The sequence below is a fragment of the Periplaneta americana genome, chromosome 9 (genome assembly GCF_040183065.1).
Source record: "Periplaneta americana isolate PAMFEO1 chromosome 9, P.americana_PAMFEO1_priV1, whole genome shotgun sequence".
Classification (NCBI taxonomy): Eukaryota; Metazoa; Arthropoda; class Insecta; order Blattodea; family Blattidae; genus Periplaneta; species Periplaneta americana.
In genome coordinates this window covers 17,257,609-17,283,253 of record NC_091125.1, presented here as the reverse complement: position 1 = coordinate 17,283,253, position 25,645 = coordinate 17,257,609, and the positions used below count along the sequence as shown (strand labels likewise).

At 36.3% G+C, this 25,645-nt stretch overlaps 1 pseudogene; it reads left to right on the top strand.

The window, feature by feature from the left end:
• Positions 1-25,645, top strand: part of LOC138705798 (DNA-directed RNA polymerase I subunit RPA1-like) — a 164,016-nt pseudogene that overhangs the window by 125,748 nt on the left and 12,623 nt on the right.

Genomic DNA, 25,645 nt, shown 5'->3' with positions numbered 1-25,645 from the left:
AAATATTATAACGATGTACCGAAATACATGTGATATTTCCGTGCAGTAATTCTGCGTTACCACATGATGAAGGCTGGGTGGAACAGAGAAGAATTCTCTCTGGCATCAGGACTTGAACTCGAGTTTTCAGCTCTACGTGCTGACGCTTTATCCACTAAGCCACACCGGATTCCAGTTCCGGTGTCAGATCAAATCCCCTCAATTTAAGTTCTTCCTCCCAGTTTTCCTTTGGTGGCCCACCCTCATGTACTGTGTCACGGAATATGTGACAGTGGCACAATGTCCAACGCACTGTGTACAGAGGTGCACTCATTACTAGTGAGTAAGTTGCCGGGAAAATGTATGCTATGTTACCAAAGTGCAAATAGCAGTTAGCAAAGCTTTCTCGTTTTCCATGGTCGTCCATCATGCGAGTAGAATGAAACTAGAAATGTGTTCGAGGCTTGTGCGTCCTACTCAGGTGGTTTGTATCATGTGCAACACTTGCACAATTTACTCCGCGCATTACATGCAGCGCCACTGTACTGCTGTTGCGCGCCCATGTATATGCGGCCTAGCGAGCATTGAGTCACAAGTTAAGGACTTTTAATTCTTAACTGATGTTGATGCACCCAACCATAAGTATTATATGTACACTTGTTGTTGTTATTATTACTATTATTATTATTATTATTATTATTATTATTATTATTATTATTATTCATCCAAAGGAAATTCATATCCTTATGTTGATTCAGATTTCTGCCCACTAACTCTGGGTATAGCTACGAGATAATATGCGTTTACCTTAATTGCCGAAGCCTATATGCTAGACGCCATGAGCTCGATTATCTATTCTGCAAGGTCCTCAAAGGTGATATATCCTGTAACTCCTTAAGAAACGTTATCTTACGTATTCTGCAAAAGATATGAGAGCTCACAAACTTTTCTATAATAGAATTCAAAATTTCTTTCACCAGTTTCCAGATGCATTAAAAATACGAACATGCATGGCTGCGAATTTGATCCTTTCACTGTATGGACTTAGTTTGTTCCTGACAATTACATAATCTTTTATTTATTCTCGTAAACAGTTGTCTTCAATTTTTTATTGTAATTTTTATGGTATTTTCATGCTACAACATATCACTGATTAGCGACTCATTTTTTGTTTGGCATTGTTTTACTTGTATCTATTAATTAACAATATAATATTAATCCAATGTAGGCCTATAAAATTTTTTATTATTGTCATCATTGTAAATATTGTTTTCAATTTATTCTGTATTATTGCATTATTATCGTCTCAGTTGTGCTGGATTATCATTGGCCAACCGCTGATGACTAACAGATTAATATTAATAATGAATAAATAAATAATGAAATAAATTTATTATTATTATTATTATTATTATTATTATTATTATTATTATTATTATTATTATTATTATTATTATTATTATTATTATTATTATTATTATTATTTTAGAATTGAAAGTGCAGCTGAAACAGCAGAAAAGTCCTTTAAGAATGAAGCTGACGAAACTGAAATAAAATTGGAAGATGAAGTGGACCCTGACTTTACGAGGAAAATTAAGAATGCTGGAATAGGAGAAGAGCATGAAAGTTCTGACGAAGATGAAGGGGTAAGACACAAACAGTTTTGTGCATGGAAAAAGTGCAGTATAAATTAATTTCAGTGAGAGTTGTAAATGTTGACATTACATATTATCACACTGATAAACTTCACAGTTGTCTAAATTGGGGGCAATGAGTACCGGTAACATTTAATTATGTAATCTCTCACATTTGACTTCTTTATCATCTGTGGTGACTGAATGGCCAACGCGCTTGCCATTAAATCTGAGTCCTGTGTGTTCAATCTCGGTCCAGAGCATTTCATTTTAAAGATGATGATAAAATCCTTTAAATGGCTTCAGAAGAAAAATAAATGTGGAATCCTTTGTCATATGTTTAGGACCCTGTCTCTAAATCAAACGGCTTCATACAAATTATTTCCACATGTTCTTCACAAGTTATTAGGGATAATGAATTTTAGTGTATAGATGCACACCTCAGAAATTTATTTTTATACTGCTGTGGAAATAGGATACAGGAAGTTCTTCACTGATGATGTGGGTTGTAGCTACTAACATTTTTCATGTGCTTGAAAGATTATATGTTAATGATAGAGCCCAAATTTGTATATGAAATTCTTGCAATATTTTGATATACAAGATCTATTCCAAAAGTATTTTTGATCTTTGGCCGGGAAAAATATAATTATTACTCACCAGAAGGTCTGAAATGATAGCATCAGACCCCTCAGGTACTGTACATGCCTTTTCTTGCCCGCCAATATTAGTTACAGTATTATAATGGAAACAAACAGTTTCTTATTTAGAAAGTTTCAAAGTACGAGTACAGTGTGAAACATGAGAGCAAGGTGGCTAATAGGGTATGCTAATGTGTTATAATAAAGTGATAGCCCTAAGTGATAATTTTGCTTTATATAGGCATAGTGAATAATTACTGATAAAATATAAAGTGTAATTCTTGTTTTCTCGTGTGGCAATCTGTGTGTTTATTCAGGATATAGGCTAATGACTTCTGAATTTAACAGTCCTGACTTCGATTCAGTTGTGTATTTACTTAACAATGATATTTCCTCCTTGTTGTTAGAACAAAAGGTAACGAGAAAAACGTTAGAGAAACGGCAGACCTAACGTTATCGCAAGAGAACGGAAAATTTGTTCGAAGATTTCAGAAAAGCTGGTATAATAAATATCAGTGGTTGTGTGGAACTGGTAAAGGTCATGAACAAAAGCTAATGTGTTTTTATTGTTTGATATTTGGCATTGACGGGTAAGATTCTTGGCGCAGAAAAACAATAAACAATTTCGAAAAAAAAAAAAGCTAAAGAACACGCAGCATCTGGGAATCATATAAAGTGCGCCGAGAAATTTCATATGTTAGGGTGGTGCCGTATCAACCATGCCACTTCAGAGGCCATTAAACACAATGAAATGGTTTAAAAAAAAATAGGAAAATTGTCAGCAGATTACTAGACGTTGCTTGTCATTGAAGTATTCAGGAATTGCTGTTCAGAGGTCATCAGGAAAGTCAATGTTCATGTAATAAAGGGAACTACTTGGCTACTCTTGATTTACTGGCTTTGGTGGAATCTTTCATGAAGCAGGAGCCATTAATATAATATTTAACACAGATCTGTATGCGTTGAAAACAAAAATTCCATACATAATAATATGATTAATATCGGTTAAATAAAAAAAGAAATATCTATCCACCCCCTTACTTAGCTACTGACCAGACATTTGAGACTTCTTAATGTACGATATCAGTAACAAAATGGCGGCCACAGTTATTAATAGTTTCGAATAAACTTATTAATGCTATCATGAGATTTCGAAGTTTAAATTTGAAGAAAATCGTGATTCATGTAAAGAGTTAATTGGAAAAACAGAACAAACATGAAGTATGTTTCTTAGGATGTCATTGAACTTGTCCTTGTAAACAACCCCTTCAATAAGAAATTGTTGACTGACGTCAGCATAGCACAGTTCTGCTACTGTTATTATTCAAAATATATGACTCATATTTTGTTGCAACATAATACATTTCCAAATTTTTTGTTAAAATCGCAGAAAAAACATTTTTGAGATGCCGGCCTGAGAGAGTGTCCTGCTGTGACTAAATAATTGCTTTGTTAGTCTCTCTAATTTGAATTGAGATCTCGTCAGCTATTTAACAAGGAAGGTCGTCCTAACCATGGGTTGTCTTCTATCCACATTTGTAGACTGATACATCTGATGCAGCACTAAACACTTAGTCACCACCATGGTGATCTAGTGGCTAGAGTGCTGGACCTGGGTTCGATCCCCAGTGTACGCACTGATTTATAACTTGTGTTGGTCAAACCCGTGTTCGAGGTGATGTAGAAGTTTTCTCTGGGAGCTCCAGTTCCTCTTGTGCACACCAACAAGTCTCCATCATCACTGGTGTAGCGTAGGACACTCTGGACAATGATTTCCTCTGTAAATGGTTTACACAACTGGCTTCATATGGGTGAATGACGAACAATCAAGTACCTGCCAAAAAAAAAAAAATCGCATTCACGCACTACCCTACATCAGACATTTTTAAATAGCAGAAAAGTCACTATATGTTAAATCTGCACCCACTACAATGGCTTGGTGTAAAAACAAAAAAAAGATATGTACTGTAATTTCTCACAACTGTAGTCCACGATACAACCATTCAAAGATCATTGTAGACCATTCATAGATAGCTGCAGTGACTTAACTTCAAACTTCAGTATAGCAAAAATGTGGATAAACGAGATACTATGGGCTGTTCCATATGAAATAGGAGAAAATTTCAGAAAATTTGACCTCACATTTAAAGAAAAGTAAGGTGCTTCTGTCATTGAAAGGCCTTCACTGGACAAGCTTAATGGTGGGTTAAAATATCCCCAACTAGTATCACTTTTCATTTTATAGAGCATCAAATTTATCGTACTTTCATAAAATTCTTAGTTTTGGAAGAACATTGCTCAGAGACATTTAGTGGTAGGATTTTCAACAACATGTCTTTTTAAAGCAGACTCAGAGAGTAATATAATGACTTTGGAGGGATTTTTTTTTTAATTCTTATTCACTTGACTAGGCAGATTTATTTATATTACTTTTTTTCTTGACGAATTAGCTAAAAACTAAAAATACGACAATATGGGCGACTTAATATAGAATGAAACACAGTTTACAGATTCTAACAAGTCTCCATCATCACTGGTGTAGCGTAGGACACTCTGGACAATGATTCTCTCTGTAAATGGTTTACACAACTGGCTTCATATGGGTGAATGACGAACAGTCAAGTACCTGCCAAAAAAAAAAAAAAAACATTCATGTACTACCCTACATCAGACATTTTTAAATAGCAGAAAAGTCACTATATGTTAAATCTGCACTCACTAAAATGGCTTGGTGTAAAAACAAAGAAAGATATGTACTGTAATTTCTCACAACTATGGTCCACGATACAACCATTCAAAGATCATTGTAGAAGTATCGTAGACCAGTCATAGATAGCTGCAGTGACTTAACTTCAAATTCAGTATAGCAAAAATATGGATAAACGAGGTACCACGTTTTAGAGTGCAAAATTTGAATGATTGTATCGTGGACCATAGTTGCGGGGAATTACGGTCCATAATATAGCAACTCATGAAAGTCATTGCTAGAATGTACCACTTGCTAGACACTGCAAAGTTTTGGATCTTTTTGGATAGATCTTTAGACTATAGTTATCATATCATATCTAATGCAGTCATGTCTAATGCACGAGATGTAAATAGAAGTTCACGTAAATCACTCACTTAAAATATTTGATAACTAATATTGTGACCAGTAGTTAACATTTGATTTCTTGCATTAGTCAGCATTTCCTGAAAGATAATGATTCGCCCAAAACATTCCTTCCAGAGTAATTAGTACTATTTCATTTCTTCAAGTACACCAAGTTTTTAAACACCTTTCTTTTTCTAAAATGAATCCATAAGAATATCATCTTCTAATATTTCTAAATCACAGCGCAGTAATTTTAATGGAGCAGTTGAATGAATACATCATACCTGCCGAGTGTTTAACATAAAGATGTGTTCTAATTTTTTTCAGGGTGATGATGATGATGCAACAATGGCTCGCACTAGACAGAGACATACAGAAAATCAAGAGTATGAAGAACCAGAAGAAGAAGAAGAAGAAGGTTAGTTTCTCAGTTTTCAAAAACTTAATACAGATTTCATTTATACGTTTTTATGGGGAGGGGGGGAATGTTTTGAAAAAAAAAACACAAAAGTAAGAAAAACTTATAAATGAAATGATATTTAATAACAACTGAAATAGCATTTGAAGACTATATGGGCAAAACGAGTTAAATCAATTTAGCAAAATTTTCACAAGACAAATTTATAATTTTAGAGCTACGCCATCTTTGAGTCTATGATAGGCATACTCAAATTTATAACACATATTCTTGAAGAATGTAAGGTTATTTGTAGGAAATCTTACTGATTAGAACCAAAACTGGCTGATATATATTACATTTCTAACTGCAGTCCAGAAAATTTTACGAAATTGATTTACCCTGTTCTTCCCATGTGACTATTTTACCAATAAAAAAGTCAATTATTTTTGGACTGCTTGCCCACAGGGAATAAGCCATGCTCTCAGATTGTGATAACTGTTCCATAACTTGTTCATTTACATCATACATTTCTGTGCTAGCTCTGTAACGTCACATGTCTCTGCTCTCGAGCGTCTTAGGAGGGGAAGCGCAGGTAAAAGAGCAAAGTAAGGGGAGTGGCAGTGGAAGGGATGAAAATGTTTAAATAGCAGAGACACAACATTACCCTCCCTCACGCGCTCTACCAGCTCTGCTCAAAGAGGGGAAACGCACTCCGACATCACGGATTAGCCAATGGGAAATGACTAGTCATAGTGCATTACGAAATGTAACAGCAGATCAAGCATGGGCAGCTTCGAGTTTTCATGAATTGCAGAGTGGGTTGCTGTATTTTCACAGCAAATCTAATTTCGAACAAAATTGATTTAGGATGTATAAATCAAGTTCCGTATCTCTTGAGATTTAAAATATGATCGTGTAAGAAAAGGCATAAACAAAAATGTATAACCAAACTAAATTAACATAGAAAGTATAGGAATTTTGCCAGGACTTCAGAAGGAAACAGAAGTGTGAAAAAAGAAGTGCAAAACATATAGACATTTTGCTGTATTATTGAGAAACTGTAGTGAGTCTAAATGAGTTGAAGTGTTCAAAATAAATAGCAAGTATTATTACTGATAATGACTTTTTCTACTTGCTTACAAATAGCTACAGTGGAGCTTCTTTCTCACCAAAGCCATAAAACAGGGCCTTTAAAAGATCATTCATTTGCAAAGCATTCCATCACATTACAGGAGACAGAGTAACGAGAAAAATAATTAACTTACAAAGAAAGACTCAACAGTTCTTCAGAATAGCTCCAAAGAAATATGTTCTATCTGCACTAAATAATCTGTTCGTTATGAGTTAAATTAAAATTATGGTTTATTTAATGGCGCTCGCAACTGCCGAGGTTATATCAGCATCGCCGGTGTGCCGGAATAATGTCCCACAGGAGTTCTTTTACATGCCACTAAATCTAGTGACATGAGCCTGTCGCATTTAAGCACAGGTGTGTTGCTACACAGTCATGGCCAGTTAGCATTCGAAATTTTGCTACTGCATCATGTTGAGGAGAATCAGGTATAAATGTTCTTTCTCAGTAAGCAATACTGAACAAGATTTATTATTACTGTTTTCTTGAAATTTCTTTAGAATTTTGTTTTGAAATTGTGTGTATGAAGAATTTGACACTGTGATAAGTAGAGCTAGGATTTATATGAGTTAAGAACGACGCCGAGTATTGTTGAGTCAGTGTGATGCCTGTTAAGAAGGCTTTAAACCTGGTTGACAAGACTGGCAGCTTTTAAACCCCCCCCCCCCCCCTGTTTTGTAAGAGGATTAAAGACCCTTAGCGCTAACTAATGGAAGTACTGAATGACAAGACTGGCAAGTATGAGGAGTGGGGGGCATGGCTTGCATGTTTATATTAGCTTTACTACATACGAATCCTAGCTCTAGTGATAAGATATCTTTTTCAAGGGTACTTGTAATGTTCTAGTTCCTTTCTTTGCCAAACAATCTGCAATGTCATTGCCCATAATACCATAATGGGTAGGAATCCATTGCAGATACAGGTTTTATTTTGATTTGCCTGTATGTGTATGAATGATTGAATTTCTGCGATTTTGGAATTTATAGGAGTATTGAGTGAAGCTATGACTTGGATTGCAGACATTGAGCCGCTAAATATAACAGCATTTTTGAACATATTAATTTAATAAATAAGTTGTGTTAATGCCCTGTTGATTTCCGCAATTTCTAATCAAAGTGAGTAGAAGGACTCCCTGTAGACAAATAAAAATTGAATAATTTGGAATATATCCCAGCCTCGGCTGGTTCATCATTTAGATATTTGCAGCCATCTGGAATGTATTTATAGTTTCAAGAGCAACTTATTTTATTTATTAAAGTGTAGACGATTCTTCTTCTTCTTCAAATCCTTAAATAAATTTGTATTATAATTTATACTGTCACATTGTAATGGTGATTTATGTAATAGGGACTTTTCTGGTTTTAAATTAAAATTAAATATAAGTATAAGTTTCTGGATTGCCTCTAGAAACCCATTTCGCGTTTTCAATTTTCTGAACCTGAATTGGTAGCTTGTCGAGTATGTGTCATGTGGTAACCTTACCATTCTTTCATGTTGCAACAGTGATCTTTTATGTATCTTCTCTTTTATGGGATAGTGCTTTGTTATTATTTGCATTGCTGTTACTGAGGTAGATTTAACTGCACCAGTAATTAATATCATAGCATTATATTATGTCACTTCTAATTTGTCAATGTTTTTGTTGATGCTGTAAGTTAGTTTTCACGTTCATAAAGAATTTGTGGTTTCATAAGTTGTATTCAATACTGGTCTTGAACATCCCCACCTCACTCGCTGCCCAAGGGTGACTCTCTCTCACTACTGACTAACTGCTCCGAAGACTAACTCGAACTCAGGTCCACCTCACTCGCTGGCCAAGGCTGGCTCTCTCTCACTACTGACTAACTGCTGCGAAGACTAACTCGAACTCAGGTCCACCTCACTCGCTGGCCAAGGCTGGCTCTCTCTCACTACTGACTAACTGCTGCGAAGACTAACTCGAACTCAGGTCCACCTCACTCGCTGCCCAAGGGTGACTCTCTCTCACTACTGACTAACTGCTCCGAAGACTAACTCGAACTCAGGTCCACCTCACTCGCTGGCCAAGGCTGGCTCTCTCTCACTACTGACTAACTGCTGCGAAGACTAACTCGAACTCAGGTCCACCTCACTCGCTGGCCAAGGCTGGCTCTCTCTCACTACTGACTAACTGCTGCGAAGACTAACTCGAACTCAGGTCCACCTCACTCGCTGGCCAAGGCTGGCTCTCTCTCACTACTGACTAACTGCTGCGAAGACTAACTCGAACTCAGGTCCACCTCACTCGCTGCCCAAGGGTGACTCTCTCTCACTACTGACTAACTGCTCCGAAGACTAACTCGAACTCAGGTCCACCTCACTCGCTGGCCAAGGCTGGCTCTCTCTCACTACTGACTAACTGCTGCGAAGACTAACTCGAACTCAGGTCCACCTCACTCGCTGGCCAAGGCTGGCTCTCTCTCACTACTGACTAACTGCTGCGAAGACTAACTCGAACTCAGGTCCACCTCACTCGCTGGCCAAGGCTGGCTCTCTCTCACTACTGACTAACTGCTGCGAAGACTAACTCGAACTCAGGTCCACCTCACTCGCTGGCCAAGGCTGGCTCTCTCTACTACTGACTAACTGCTCTGAAGACTAACTCGAACTCAGGTCCACCTCACTCGCTGGCCAAGGCTGGCTCTCTCTACTACTGACTAACTGCTCTGAAGACTAACTCGAACTCAGGTCCACCTCACTCGCTGGCCAAGGCTGGCTCTCTCTACTACTGACTAACTGCTCCGAAGACTAACTCGAACTCAGGTCCACCTCACTCGCTGGCCAAGACTGGCTCTCTCTACTACTGACTAACTGCTCCGAAGACTAACTCGAACTCAGGTCCACCTCACTCGCTGGCCAAGGCTGGCTCTCTCTCACTACTGACTAACTGCTGCGAAGACTAACTCGAACTCAGGTCCACCTCACTCGCTGCCCAAGGGTGACTCTCTCTCACTACTGACTAACTGCTCTGAAGACTAACTCGAACTCAGGCCCACCTCACTCGCTGCCCAAGGGTGACTCTCTCTCACTACTGACTAACTGCTCCGAAGACTAACTCGAACTCAGGTCCACCTCACTCGCTGCCAAGGCTGACTCCCCTCTCGCTACTGATTCACACACACTGGCTTCCGTCGGCACCCGCAGTTTTATTTATTTATCACGATTTTCTGGAATGTTCTGTGTCGCGTGTTCCACTTTCCCACACCTTCCTTCTCCCGAGATGCGGCCAGACACAACTAGAATGTTCGGCCTGCCACCACAATAAATTAAAATCAATAGTGTTGAAACTAATCAAATCTTTGATAATTTTACCAGTATCATTCCAATCATTATATTCTACACTATCAAAATTGGTATTAAAGTCTCCTAATAAGACAGTCTTGTTATGGATATCGAGTGATTCTTTCTGTAATTTCTTCTGCGGGGGTTATATACACAAAACACCTTTATATGGTTGTTATGTTTCCAAACATCTATTTTAACTAATTCACTTTTATCTTTTTGTGAGATATTCTTTACAATATTAATTTAGAGGTAATTTTTTGTGTGTTCCAACTAATATCCCACTGGCCACTTGTCTAGATTTTGGAAGCATATTAATTGTGTAATCTTTTATCTCATAGTGTTTTATATTATTTTCTGATAATATATTAGCCTCTACTATACAAAAGAGTCCAGTTTTTCATCATTTAATATTTTCGACAATTCTGTTTTCTTTATCTAACTTAGGCCACCGACATTCCATTGCAATATATTAAGGCTTCTTCCAGCTCCCAACCGGAGATCTGGCCCAATTACAGAAATGCAAAGGGCCAGCTGGACCAGAGAAATTAATGTGAGAATAAACCATATCGTATCATATATCATGTTATATCATATCATAATAATATACATAATACGTAGTTCCATAACTATTTTACAGTTGAAAATGAAGAGGCTGAAAATGATGAAAATGAAAATGAAATTAAGATAAAGAGAGAATATTCAAATGAATGGGAACATGGAAGTGATAATGAACAAGAAGATCATGAATTGTTCTCCGATGCAGTAAGTATAATTAATTTCCATATACATATGTGGGTATTCATGTCTGTGTTTGTGTATGCATGCTCAGTGCAAGCTCCATAACTGAAGTTTTCTGCATATAGAAGCAGTTTTCATTTTGTGCTTATGTTGTACATACTTCAAATTATTTTGCTCTGTAGCTGAAAATATCGGTAATTGAGATTTCATGTTATCTCAAAGCATTTTACATTAAATCTTGAAATGTGTGAATATTGTATCAAGCAGAAGTACAGAATAATTGTACAGGTATGTCCGTCAAAATCACAATACTATAATTAGCAAAATATTACAACATTTACAGTTATAAACATTTTCGGCATAAGCTGCCATCTTCAGAACACCTAACAATACAAGAATATGAATACTTCATGTGGAAACATTATACATGTTGATTACATATTAAAATATTTAAAACTAGATTGTATATGAACATGGACACATAAAATGAATGTTGCTGAATGATAAAATAAAATTACATGATTCAAATATACAGGGCATATCAAAAGTCCGGTAGCACTTTCAATATTTTATTACACAAAAACTACTAATGATAGCACTTTCAAACACACGTAATTTTAAAGTCAAACTCTCAAAGTTCTGTTTACACCTTACAGAGATTCAATGTGTGAACCACGAGTGACTCGGCAGATGTCCAAACGATAATGAAACTCTTCCAATACCCTTTTCAACATATCCTCTGTGACCGTGGCAGCAGCTTCTCGAATTCTGGTTTTTAGTTCCTCTAAATCACATGGCAAAGGCGGTACAAACACAGTTTAAAGTAAAACTCTCAAAGTTCTGTTTACACCTTACAGAGAGATTCAATGTGTGAACCACAAGTGACTCGGCATATGTCCAAACGATAATCAAACTCTTCCCATACCCTTTTCAACATATCCTCTGTGACCGTGGCAGCAGCTTCTCGAATTCTGGTTTTTAGTTCCTCTAAATCACGTGGCAAAGGCAGTACAAACACACGGTCCTTTAGGTACCCCCATAGAAAAAAGTCACATGCAGTCATATCGGGTGACCTTGGTGGCCATGTCATGAAACATCTGTCCCTTACTCCAGCACGTCCTATCCAACGATCAGACATCTCCGTATTCAGGTAAGCACGAACTGCGTTGTGGAAATGTGGCGGAGCTCCATCTTGCTGAAAGATAAAATCGTCATCGAGATCTTGTCTAAGTTGAGGCACCAACCATTGCTCCAACATGTCCAGATATGAATGTCCAGTCACAGTAGCCTCGATGAAGAAGAAAGGTCCGTACAGTTTTCGTTGTGACAACGTGCAGAAAACATACACCTTTGGTGAATCACGCTCATGTTCAATGATTCTGTGAGGTTTCTATGTACCCCAAACACGACAGTTGTGCTTGTTAATTTTCCAACTTGTATGGAATGTCGCTTCATCGCTGAAAATTAAGCAGCTGAATAAGTCGTCATCTGCTGCCTGTTGTTGTAGCTGGCAAGAAAACTCGTAGCGCTTGCGTTTGTCATCCTCATTTAGCATATGCAGAAGCTGCAGTGTGTATGCTTTCATAGCCAGCCTCCACACAGTCATTGAAGGAAGTTGAAGCCCACGGGATGCTCTATGCACTGATTTCCTTGGGCTCCTTACGAATGCTTCTCTGACTCGCTCAACGCTCGCTTCACTCACCCTGGGACAGCCACTCCTCTTTTGCAGACACAAGCAACCCGTGGTTTCAAATTTACGATACCAATGGTAAATTACCTTCCTACTTGGTGCTTCTTTTCCATACTTGGTCCGGAATTTTCGTTGCACATTGGTAGCACTCTTGTTTGTATGAAATTGTAACATGCAGAAAGCTCGCTCAGCGCCAGTATTCGCCATTGTTGTAACTAACGCCAACTGTCGGTAAATTATGCAACTATGCGGTAGTATTTGAGAGTTTGACTTTAAACTGACGTGTGTTTGAAAGTGCTATCATTTGTAGTTTTTGTGTAATAAAATATTGAAAGTGTTACCGGACTTTTGATATGCCCTGTTCTGTAGCAGATATCTGGTAACTCGAGTTCTTGACTACTGGTGTTATATGAGTCACTGCTGGGTGACACTTCAACACAGTGTGAAATAAATATTTGAATTATCATAAAATATAAAAATATATACCTGCTTTCAAAGTTTCAAACAATGAACAGTTAAGTTAAATGATTTCAATAATATGTGACTTCAGTGACCCATTTTCTGTTGACGACACCTTGCCAGAATCCTTATTTGGTTGGCAACAGGAAATTAATATTCTGTCATCTCAGAAAAAGCTGTAAAACTTTTTATGGTTTCACAACTGCGTACTTTTGTGAATGTGGTTTTTTTCCTCTAATTTATTTTAAAAGTAAGTACAGGAATAAGCTGAATGTTGAACCTGATTTAAGACTGAAATTAACTCAATTGAAACCTGGCATAAGAAGTTGTGTTCTGCTAACAAGCACGACCTTCACACTGAAACTGTGTTTGTTTATTTTAGTTAGCATCAGCAGGGATACTACGTGTTTATGATGTAATTTTTTAGTATTTAATCATTTACCATTATGTAACAAGTAGGGCTAGACCTATATGCATTTTTCTGTGTATTTTATAGAGCATTCCATTGATTAAGTTCGAAGAGGGGCTGTTTCTTAATTAAACATGCCTAAATAAAGCAATTATTGGTATAGTAGCATAGGAAATGAAATTATGACGCTGAGAACAATATATGACATTTTCCCATAATAAATTTGGTTGGTGGTAGAGCTAATATCCTAAATTGAAAATAGTGATACATCATTGGAAAAGGTTGGGAACCACTGCACTACAAGATATCAAGGTTTGAACAGTTGAGTCTTGTGACATACATGAATAATACTAGTATACTTCCTGCAAAAATAAGAAATAGAACATATGAGAATCAAAATCTTTGTGATAATAATCCTCTTGTTATGGATATAACTTTAATATATTATATTAAACAAAACATGTTGTGGCCTTGTGTCTTCCACTGTAGCAACCCGATTACGATCCCATCTGAGACGTAAAGAAATTTGTGGTGGACAAAGCAGGTGCAAGGGGGTTCCCCCCATTTTCCCTCTTAATTATCACCATTCCACCAATACTCAACAGTCACCCTCACTCTGCGAGGTCCAAAACAAGACCTCCAGAGCAAATAAAAAACAGCTGAAAGTTGTATAGATCCAGAAATAAAATTTGGGCCATCTAATTTTACCAAGTTCCAGATGTGCAGTAAACAAGAGCGCCTAAATGTATGCTACTTGTGGACAGTGTTGCGAAGCTTGTTGTCTACATAGAGGAGGACAGCTACCAAGACTCGGCCCAGTTTTTAATTCTGTATCTGTACACATTCACCTCTGCTGAGGCAGCCAGCATTTGGCTGGCAGGCCTTTGCCCTCATAGGCTGTCACATCTATGTTATACTGCACGATATTATACAGAGTGTATGCAAATTGGTGTCAAATATTTTGGGGACATATTATATTATATAGATGCTCAGGAATTCCTTTCTTTTTTAATATCATCCACAATTTTGATATGATTAGCAGAACAAAATTGTGGATGATATTAAAAAAGAAAGGAATTCCTGAGCATCTAATAAGGGAAGTATGTACAAAAATACAAAAATCAAAATGAATATCAACAAGATTACCACCAACTTGCGAGAAGTTAACCAAGGGGTCAGACAAAGGTGTCCCTTATCACCTACTCTTTTTAATTTGTACCTAGACGAAGCCGTAAGAGAATGGCAAAACAATTTCAAAACACATTATTTTATAGATAATATCATTTTAGATTACTTACTTTTCGCAGACAACCAGTTGGTGTTGGCTGATTCTGAAGACAATCTACAGAGAGCAGTCCATCTGTTAAGAATTGTTGCTAATAACTACAATCTAAAAATATCACACAGGAAAACTAAAGTATTTGGCTTCTGTGGAAATAATACAATAAGAACTAATATTGTAATAGAGGATAAGATGATTGAACAAGTAAATTCTTTTACTTACCTTGGATGCGAGCTCTCTTACATATCCTCCACAGACGTAGAAAACAAGTTAAATAAATTTTTAAGATTTATTGGTACAATTAAACGTACACTCGTAAATAAAGTCGACAGAAAAACTGTACTCAAATTTTACAAGACACTGGCAATTCCGACATTGTTATATGGTTCAGAAACGTGGATTCTGACTAGAGCCCAACAGAGAAGAATTGAGGCTCTTAAGGCCACTAGCAGGATTTAGACTATAGGATCATGAGAGAAATGAAGATATACGTCGAGAACTGAATATCGAGAGTGTAATAACTATAGTTGAAAAATATAGAAATAATTGGTACGACCATATAACAAGAATGCCCAACAACAGGATACCTTTCAGAACATGGTGTTACAGACCTACACGAAGAAGACGAGTGGGAAGACCAAAGAGACGTTGGAGAGACCAGTTTGACAGATAAAATTCTGGAGGCGAAACAGGCTATCGGCCTAAACCTTGAAGTTATTGATGATGATGATGATGATGATTATATTCCTAACAACAAAACATTGAAAAACTTTCATATAAGCATAGTCCTGAAAATGCTTAATTTCAGACTTAATGCTAACAAACTCACAGTAAAAATGATACTATTAAGCAACTTGTTTAAAAAATACTTATTACAAAATTTGCTCAAAGTGGCCTCATCCTGCATTCCGTGCTTTGAAAACATCTGCAGTGTTTCTTATTTGTTCAAATGTATTTAGCATTAGGTACAGGAGTTGCATAGACTATGGATTTCAAATGTCCCTAGAGATAGAAAAGCATTGGATTTGAATCTGGTGACATCCCAACAATTCACCATTGTCACCATGCATTACAAGTGCAATGTGGATGGTGCACTCTGGATAGTCTCTGATGAGCTAAGTGGTCTATGCTTTTCGGCACTAGTGACATCTATGAGCACACTTGTTAAGCCAGGACAAGTAACGACATGTTAACTCATTTATGCCCATAATTTTTTCTTGTTGAATATTTTCATAATTTTCGCACGCCACATGAAACTGAAATGGAAGTTAATTATTGTGCTGCAGGCTCCTTTGATTCTTCTAGTATACACAGCAATGAAATAAAAGTTAATTTTGTAATTCATTCCTTTGCATTTTTGCAGAACAATAATTAATGCAGATATGGCCCTGCCATTGGACAAAAAAGAAATTCTTTGTGTTTTTATATAAAAAATTTAAATGTTGTTGTTGTTTTCTAATGCCAGGCGTTTGACAATAAAGTCATTTGACCTCTTGCACTCCAATATTTTTCAAAGATATTATCATGGTCAACCACTGAAGCACAGATTTTGAGGTGTTCCGAATCGATTTCTTGGTTTGAGTTGCACAATGGGCAGTTAGGGGACTGATATATTCCAATTCTATGCAGGTGTTTGGCCAAACAATCATGGCCTGTTGCCAATCTAAATGCAGCTACAGACGATTTTCGTGGTAAATCGGGAATTAACTGTGAATTATGATGCATAGAATTCCATTTTTTCCCTTGAGAGTGTGTTATCAAATTTTGTTTGTTGAAGTCTAAGTATGTAGATTTAATAAATCTTTTCACTGAGTAATACGTAGATTTAGTAACAGGTCTGTAAGTAGCAGTGCTGCCCTTCTTTGCTAAAGCATCCGCATTCTCGTTTCCCAGGATTCCACAATGGGATGGTATCCATTGGAATACAATTCTTTTATTGAGTGATATTAATTGAGAGAGCATTTTAGTTATTTAAATGTAAAATACCATCAGAGCAAGATATTCATTAATGTTAATATATATTACATTACATTACAACTTGGTTTTGATGCACGTATTTTTTCGTATGTTTATTGTTTTCGTAGAAATTAGTGTTTTATATTTGCATGTGACACGTTTATTCTTTATACATAAACAATAGATTATATAAGGAACACTGTTAAAAACAAATTAGAATACACCTTTACAAACAATATGAAAATAGCATTTCATGTCTCTTTGCTCAAGTTTAGAGAGAGAGAGGCCAAAGTATCAGCTGAATATGAAGCCAGACGAAAGGCAGTAGTCTGCTCAATATCTAGTGTGACTGAATATGATTATGACTCTGAAGAGGAACTCTGGTGTAAAGTGAAGTTTGCTGTAAGTATTACATTTGTTTTATTCAATTAATATTGCCATTGTCATTATCCTGACATCTCTGAATAATATCTGTTTTTGAAAAGGGACTTTAAAATAAAGAATTATCTATCATATAAAAAAATGTAACAGAAAAATTATTTCAAGATTTTCTATATGAATACCAGAATGGAAAAACATTGCGACTTTTTTTCCTAATACAGTATTTAATAGAAACAAGTTTCACGTACTCTGTTTTATACTGTAGCGAACTCTGTTGCTTGAAAATGGAAGTACAACCTCCAGTATAGGCAGTAGAATCTAGGAGGTTGTTGAAAAAACGCATGAAGTGTTTTTTATGTTCCTGTAAAACTTTAAATTTGGTGCTTGCAAGTTTTTTCCACTCAGCTGTTCATATGTAATTCTTAGATAATAATGTAAATTTTATTTCAGCCAATTGTAATGAATTTATTCTTTGCAGTTACCAGTGAAATACAAAAGAATTGATTTAACAAACCTGTTGACAGAAGTTTCTGAGAAGTCCGTCATCTGGGAAGTGCCCCTAATTAAGCGTGCAATCACATATGTGAACCAAGAAACTCAACGGCTTACTTTGAAGACTGAGGGAATAAATTTTCAGGTACTGTAAAAATTGTAGTGATGTTTATAAGATATGATTAAATTAGTAAATTTGTGTGTTTTTCAAATGACATACTGAGTTAAAGATAGAATTGGCGTTGTATTTTCCTTTAATAATCGTGCTTCTCCTGGTTGAGTGTTAGAGAAGGCCGTGGCCTTAACTTATTATTATTATTATTATTATTATTATTATTATTATTATTACTATTATTATTATTATTATTATTATTATGTGTCCGACTTCTCCCCCTTCCAGCTATGCAGTAAAGTGCATTCAAATGCTTCCAAGAGGCCTTATCGTTGTTTAGATGTCTTATTGTATAACATCAAGAGACTGGAGATCAATCCATTCTTCTCGAAATGTAACATCAAAGGTTCATACGTTTTATAACAGGCACTAATTTCTTCGAATTGATCATTATTTTTACTCATATACGATTTATTTTAGACACCTTGATACTAGTTTTATTTACTTACTAGCTGTACCCGTGCGCTCCGCTGCACCCGTTAGAAATAAATATAAAGTAATTACATAATTAAAATAGGACGTTTGATTCAGGGAACATTCGTGTTTGATAGAAGGATAAATCGTTTAATATGTTACTTAATTTAAATTGCATTTAAATAATTAAAATGCGATCATTTTGATCCAGAGACCACTCATTTGGTGCAATGACAATTCCTTTAACATGCTTCCTATTTGTTATTACACGCAACTATAGTTTAATGAAGATTGACATATCATTTATTTTTAATGTGTATACTTTATATTACTTGCTATATGTTTCCATTGAATTATGGTAATAACTTAATTTTAACCATTGTTTTCTACGTCTTCAGTAAATGGCGCTTGGCCCACTATGGTTCTGAACCCTTCAAATAACTTAAATAGTGATACAGCATATATAGTGATATGTAATTATATTTCTTTCTTTTGAAAATGTAAGAATTCACGATCTCCTATGTACCATTGCCATGGAATGAATAAATGTGTCTTTTCTTCCTACTCAGAATTTTATGTGTTTCACATAGGAGTTATTGCAGGAACAATAACACTATAATCTGAGGCGGCGGTGAAAATGTATTATAATATTGTTATTTTAAAAGTCTTGTATATCCTTAAATATCAGGCCTATCAAAATTTTACATAGAATAAAACTTATCGGAAATCATTTTTAAAGAAACTTTTGTCATGTAACATTTTTCACCAAAATCAATAATAAGCGAGATAATTCGATTTAATTCAGGCCCCCTTATAACCCCCCTCTTAAATAACGTATTTTGAATGCCATATAGCCTAAAATCTAAGTTACAACGAACTTAATTTATATTCCAATTTTCATCGAAATCCGTTCAACCATTATCGCGTGAAAAGGTAACAAACATCCAGACAGACAGACAGACAGACATACAAACAAAAATGAAAAAAAAGCGATTTTCCATTTCAGGATGGTTAATTATACATGTTAATACCAATTATTTTTGGAAAATCGAAAATCACCAGAAAAATTTTGGCTACAGATTTATTATTAGTATAGATTTTAATTTTTTTATAGTGTAAATTCTTCGTTAACTTTCTTCTTTTATTTCTTTAATTGTCTTCACATCCTGGCATTGTTTTGTAGACCACTTGATGCCCGTCCTGCTTTAAGGTTTATGTGATAGTGCTTTTTCATTGTTCTTCTTAAGTGTAATTTTTTTTTCACATGAGACAACCACTATTCTTGTATTGGATTCTCTTTTCATTCAAGGGTTCTCTTTCAGGAAAGGAATACAAGTAAAAATAAATAATATATTTTACTTAAATAATATTTTAGATGCTGCAATGAAATAATACTGACAACATCAGACAACACATTTTACACATACTTGATAAAATACGAGGCGCGTCCATAAAGTAACTTTCCCACTCGTCCCACAGCTGACAAGCCATATGTTGAGCGAAGTGACTGCGTGTACGTGATAGAGTACTGTCCTGGCATGGCGCATGCGCTAGCGGAACTTCCGGAGTGCTCTCAGTAGCTTCGTTGCATTGGTTGAAGATGGACGTTCCTATTCCAGCCCCTCCGCGTGAAGTGCAGTCAGTGGTAAAGTTTTTGAATGCACAGGGCATAGCGCCGATTGAAATTGATAGTCAGCTGTGCCAGGTCTATGGACAAGCACATGGTGCATTGCTGCTGTAGACAATTTTCAGCAGGACGCCAAAATGTGCATGACGAGGAGCGCAGTGGGAGGCCAACCATCATCACAGACGACCTTGTGGAGCAACGCACCATCTGCTTGCTCATGCCATTAGGCCCATAGACCTGGCACAGCTGATGATCAATTTCAATCGGCGCTATGCCCTGAGCATTCAAAAACTTTATCACTGACCGCACTTCACAAGCGGCGGGAGCTGGAATAGGAACGTCCATCTTCAACCAATGCAATGAAGCTACTGAGAGCACTCGGGAAGTTCCGCTAGCGCATGCGCCATGCCAGGACATTACTCTATCACGTACACGCAGTCGCTTTGCGCAACATATGGTTTGCTAGCTGTGGGACGAGTGGGAAAGTTACTTTATGGATGTGCCTCATAGCACTGAAATACAAATTTAAAATCTCAACTGAAAAACAAATGTAATAGTTTTCAGTGGCAATTATAATTAGTAGTAATAAATTATTAGTAATAAATTTTCCTTGGAAAAAAAGAAATCCTTGAATTATTATAAACATAATTTTTTTTTTAATTTTGGCCCTCCAAGTTGGGAGTTGAGGCGATAGGCCAGCTTGCTATTTATTGTAAAATAATATTCTACTAAGAAGCCCAAAGTGAGTATAATTACTTACGGAGCAGAAGTTTGGCCATTAACGGAAAGAACAAAATTAAAATTACTTGCTACAGAGCATTAGAGCACTTCATTTAGCGAGAAGAGATAAAATTAGAAGTACAATCATCAAACAAAAAATGAATATTTATTTGTCTAATGGCTAGTGCATGATATTTACTATCATTGACTGAGCGAAAAACAAGAAAGTGGTGAACAAAACTACAGAGTAAGTAATAAAAAACATTCGGGCTCTGGCTTCCCAGTAGCGGTCGACTTCCTTGGAGGATTTCAGAGCAGGGCATTGTGCAAGATGATGTCTGTCCATGTCTTCCTGTTGATGGCACAAAATGCACCCTGGACAACGCTTTGCGGCAAAATGGTCTATAATGAGGCAAAGAAAGTGAGAAAGCCAACGAATTGTCCTTTTAAGGATTACTCTGAACAAAATATTAATATAGATGATACAATTTTGGACTACATTAAAATGAAACAATTACAATGGTATGCCCACCTAAAAGGGATCAAAGAGCAACAACTACAGAGAAGCATACTGGAATGGAAAGCACAAGCGAGAAAGATCAAAAACAACTTGGAGGGATGGTATAAAGCAACGTTTCCCAACGACCCCCTGTAGGGTCGTGTAAAGAGTTGAGGGGGTCGCGAGATGTTTTAGAAAATAAAGCAGAAATGCCTTATTAACACATTTATGTTGTATTCAGAAACAAAATTAACATGAAAATAAAGTTAAAAAATCCATGTTGAATCTTTCGTACACTACTTTTAACACTTGAATATAAATAATTGATTAAATGGCGATCTTACTCGTGTTAATTGTGTAAGATTGTGCGGCTTACAGCTCTTTCGGTGCTTCTTCACACCATCCTCAGAGCCTAAAAGTTAAAAAAGTTTCAGTAGTTAAGTATAGCTAAAGTAAAAAATAATTAGTGCTGTAAATGTGTCTGTTTTTGAGAAAGTAGCTTCTCAAATCTTCGCTCTGTATTCAATATTCACCCAATTGTATCATTTCCAATTTCAAGGAGTTTTCTCACTTTTGTTTTGATAGAAATCATAGACTGGAAACTTATTGTGCATAAATACGAGTTTGCAAATTTATCAAAAAATTATACTTTTAACCTTCCATCAGTAAGCACATATTTTAATAGTTTTTTTTTTTTTTTTTTTTTTTTTTTTTTTTTTTTTTTTTTTTTTTTCCCCCAGCCAACTGAATGCAACTGTTAGAATCGGATTCAGTATCTATCTGTCACTGTCATGATTGTTTTGAGTTTCTTCCGGAAGATATTAAAAGAACTGTTGTTTAAAATTGTGCAAAGTCAATTGTATGTCCACGAAAACTAACTAAGAATTTGTCGTGTCATACGATATATAGCTAAGTTTTCCTCGAGTTCTTTTCTTTAATGCGCTGGAATGAATAAATGTTCTTTTTATCCAGTAATGTCTACCAGAAAACAAGTTTCCTTATAAATCCGTCGATTTTATCTTTGGCTGTTATGCTAACATCTTGGCTTTCCAAACTACTATTTCAAGTGTTCTAAGTGTATCAGTGTATCAGCCAAAAGAATTGAAATATTACATTACGATACAGGTTTGGGAAGTGCTTTTTACAAAATCGAGGTGAAGTCTGAAAAACGAGCAGAGCGAGTTTCCGAGATTTTGTAATGCACTTCACAGACTATGTTGTTCAACATTTTTTGCATGTTCAGATTTTTAAAATTGCAAATACAATACATTTATATTTTGCATTGAAAATTTAGAGCATTATTATTCCAAAGTCTTCTCAAAACTGCACTGTAATTGCAGCTAAGTAACGATAAGTGCACTGTAATGGGTCTATTTCAGTGTAGTTTTGTTATGAAGAATGGTTTCCCTAGCAACAAGTTTTTGTGTGAGAATTCTAACTTTCAAGGCCTAACAACAATAGCTGTAAATACAGCAAAAAACACGATCGTGCAAAAAATAGGTTTGTATATTGCAATTTCTCGTCTTGCAGGTATTGACACATTAAAAGTTGGGTGTATCTCTGGTTTTGAGTAATTATCGTTGTTCACGATCTTACTGGCGTTTGTATTTTTCAAATGGGTTAATTACTGGTATGATAAAGGGGGGATGGGGGTCGCAAACGAATGTCTCACCCAAAAGTAGGTCGCACCTTTAAAAAGTTTGCAAACCACTGGTATTAGGTGTGCTATGCTAGAACTATATCTGGAGGAGGATCAGTGGAACAGCAGATGGGTAATCAGAAGATATGATTGACATTGTAACAACCAGTATATGTGAGTATATATAATTTTGAAAATAAACTCTCAGAATTCCAGTTGATCTGTGGAACAATAAAAGCATTATCTAAGAAAATACAAAAACAGACTCTATTAAAATGTTATAAAATCACAGCTATACTAGTTCTACATTGCATCTGTGATAGCTGGGTGTTGAGAATTAAAGGTTGAAAACAACTACAATCAGCAGAAAGAAGTTGAAAGATGTATGTGCATTGCTGGACTGAACATTAAAAAAATAAATAAATGGGGACTTTCAATAACTGTCCTTCAAAATCGAGTACAGAGCTGCATGAAAGAATGGAGTGATCACATCCTAAGATGAACAGACAAGAATCCCAAGAGCAGTCTTGTACTACATCCCTAGAGAAGAGATCAGGGCGCACAAAAAAAAAGAGAGTATTGTCATCCCAACTGTTCTAAATCTGGACAGACATATTGTCTGTTCTGTGTAGATGATGATGGTTATAAATAGAGCTGGGATTTTTATGTAGTATCACTTAGCAAAATATGTATGTAAATATGTAGTGAAAAACAGTGAAATATGTTGTAAAATATGTAAAATGAGAAAAATATGTAATATCACATATTTAATACAAGCTTATTATTTTGTTAGTTACAGCACTCAAAACACGTTTATACATTAAATTTTGTAGCACAGTGAACAATAATGTATTTTTCTATGTTCTCTGGGGTCATTGAAAGACATTAGTCACTCAGAATGTTGTTATATGCAGAGAAAGATCTTTCTACGTCACATGATGTAGCTAGGGCAAATTTTAGGAGAGGAATTTTACCTGGAGAAATGTCCTTGGTGGATCAACATCATCTCCAGTTGGAATTCGGCGGGGTTTCTTTTCAAAACTTTGCAATTTACTCAATACACTTGCAACAGTTTCTTCATGCACAGCACTTAGCATTCTCTATGACACCAATAGAATCTTGCAGAGTAAGTCCTGATGTTTCTAGACATTTGATTCTTTCTGGAAGCCAGCTGAAGTTGCCCTGATGTAGGCAATTGAGGAGACCACTTTGGAGTCACTGAAGGCAGTCTGGGATTCACAAATAGATGCGGCACTTTCAGGATCAAAAGAATCTACAACAGTCTTAACACTGGTTCCAGGGGCAGTAGTATCTCTGGCAACTGCTGTTTGTAAGGTAGCACTTGTTGTGGGGCTTTTAGAAAATATGTTTTTGTCACTGTTCACTTGTGTAAATTTAGCTCTAATATCTTCAGCAACACGTTCCAGTCTGTGGGTCAAGCACATTGGGGTAAACACTTTAAGAGCACTTACAGCTTTTAAGCATATCGGAATACATCACTATAGTCCCGTCGCTCTTACTTCTGGCTACATTTAAATGTGCACGTCTTATTATTCGCTGATGATGACGTTATGCATTTCCTAAGGCTCGATAAATACTTAATATAATCGCCCCCCATTTTGGCTCTTTTGTTGGCGTTCACAGAAAGCACACGAGGACATTATTTGCCACTCAGTTATTTGCTGAATTACATTGTGTTCGATTTATTATCATAGGAGCTACGACATGATAATGTTTAACGGTGTGGCAAATAGATTCCTCGTCTGGTAGCTCGGCAACGAAAGAACAAAAATGGCGAACGATACTACCTACCTAGCCTTCACTTCCAAAGACATAAGGAAAGAGGAGGAGTCACGCTGGGAATAACAGCGTCGCGACTATAATACCTTCTCCTCTTGCCTTCCAGTTGGCCACAGAACTTTTAATCCATCATTCGCAAATCTCGCAATAGTTGAGTGATTTGTATAGTCCAGCTCTCTAACAGCTTTGAGGCACTGTCAGGTTCTAGCTTCCCCACCACAAGATTCACAATAAATCGACCCTTAGAATTTGTTGTTTCATCAACAGCAACCAGTCGGCGCCAGTAGCCTTCTCTGCTCGAGGTTGCAGGTTCGATTCCAGCCCAGGTCGATGGCACTTAAGAGTGTTTAACCCAGATATGCCTACTGTCCTATTAAAAGGACAGTGGTCAATGTTTCAAATTACCCTCTCTACAGTTAACGCATTTGCTTTTTCACAGTTGTCACTATTACTGGTCTTAATCAGAGGCTTGCTAGGTGTGGTAAGACTGGTAATGAGAGTTCTGGTCACCGTTGAGTTTGAGATGTGGACGTGAGAATTGTTCGTTTATTTCAGCTATGGCATCTGAGACGCAAGTCAGATAAGAATGTTAAATATTTTTACAGTTCGGAATTATTTTACAAATTGTTGTAGATCAAATGACTCCTAATCATCATCATCATCATCCTTCACGAATTAGGACTCTGTAGACCTGTTTCGGCCCCATCTAGCAGTCTTCTTAACGGTCTTCCTGGTCGACGATGTCCTCTAGGTTTATATTGCATCATAATTTTTGGGATTCTTGAATTTTCCATTCTTCTTACATGATCTAGCCAATTGAATTTGTATCTGGTGATTTTTTCTTCTACTGACTCTACTTCTAATTGTTCTAAAATTTCTTCATTCCTTTTTCGGTCTAAAAGAGTATATCCTGCTGTTCTCCTGAAAAATTTCATTTCCGTTGCTTTGATTCTGTTCATGTCTTTTTTCTTTAATGTCCAAATCTCGCTTCCGTATAGAAGGGTGGGTAATGCTAGTGTATTATATATTTTTATTCTTGTAGATTTTTGTACTAATTTAGCTTTTAATGTATTGTTTATTATTCCTAGAATTTGTGTAAATTTGGTAATTTTCTTGTTCACATCTTTTTCATTTTGATAAGATATTTCACAACCCAGATAATTGAAATTTTGCACTTGTTCGAG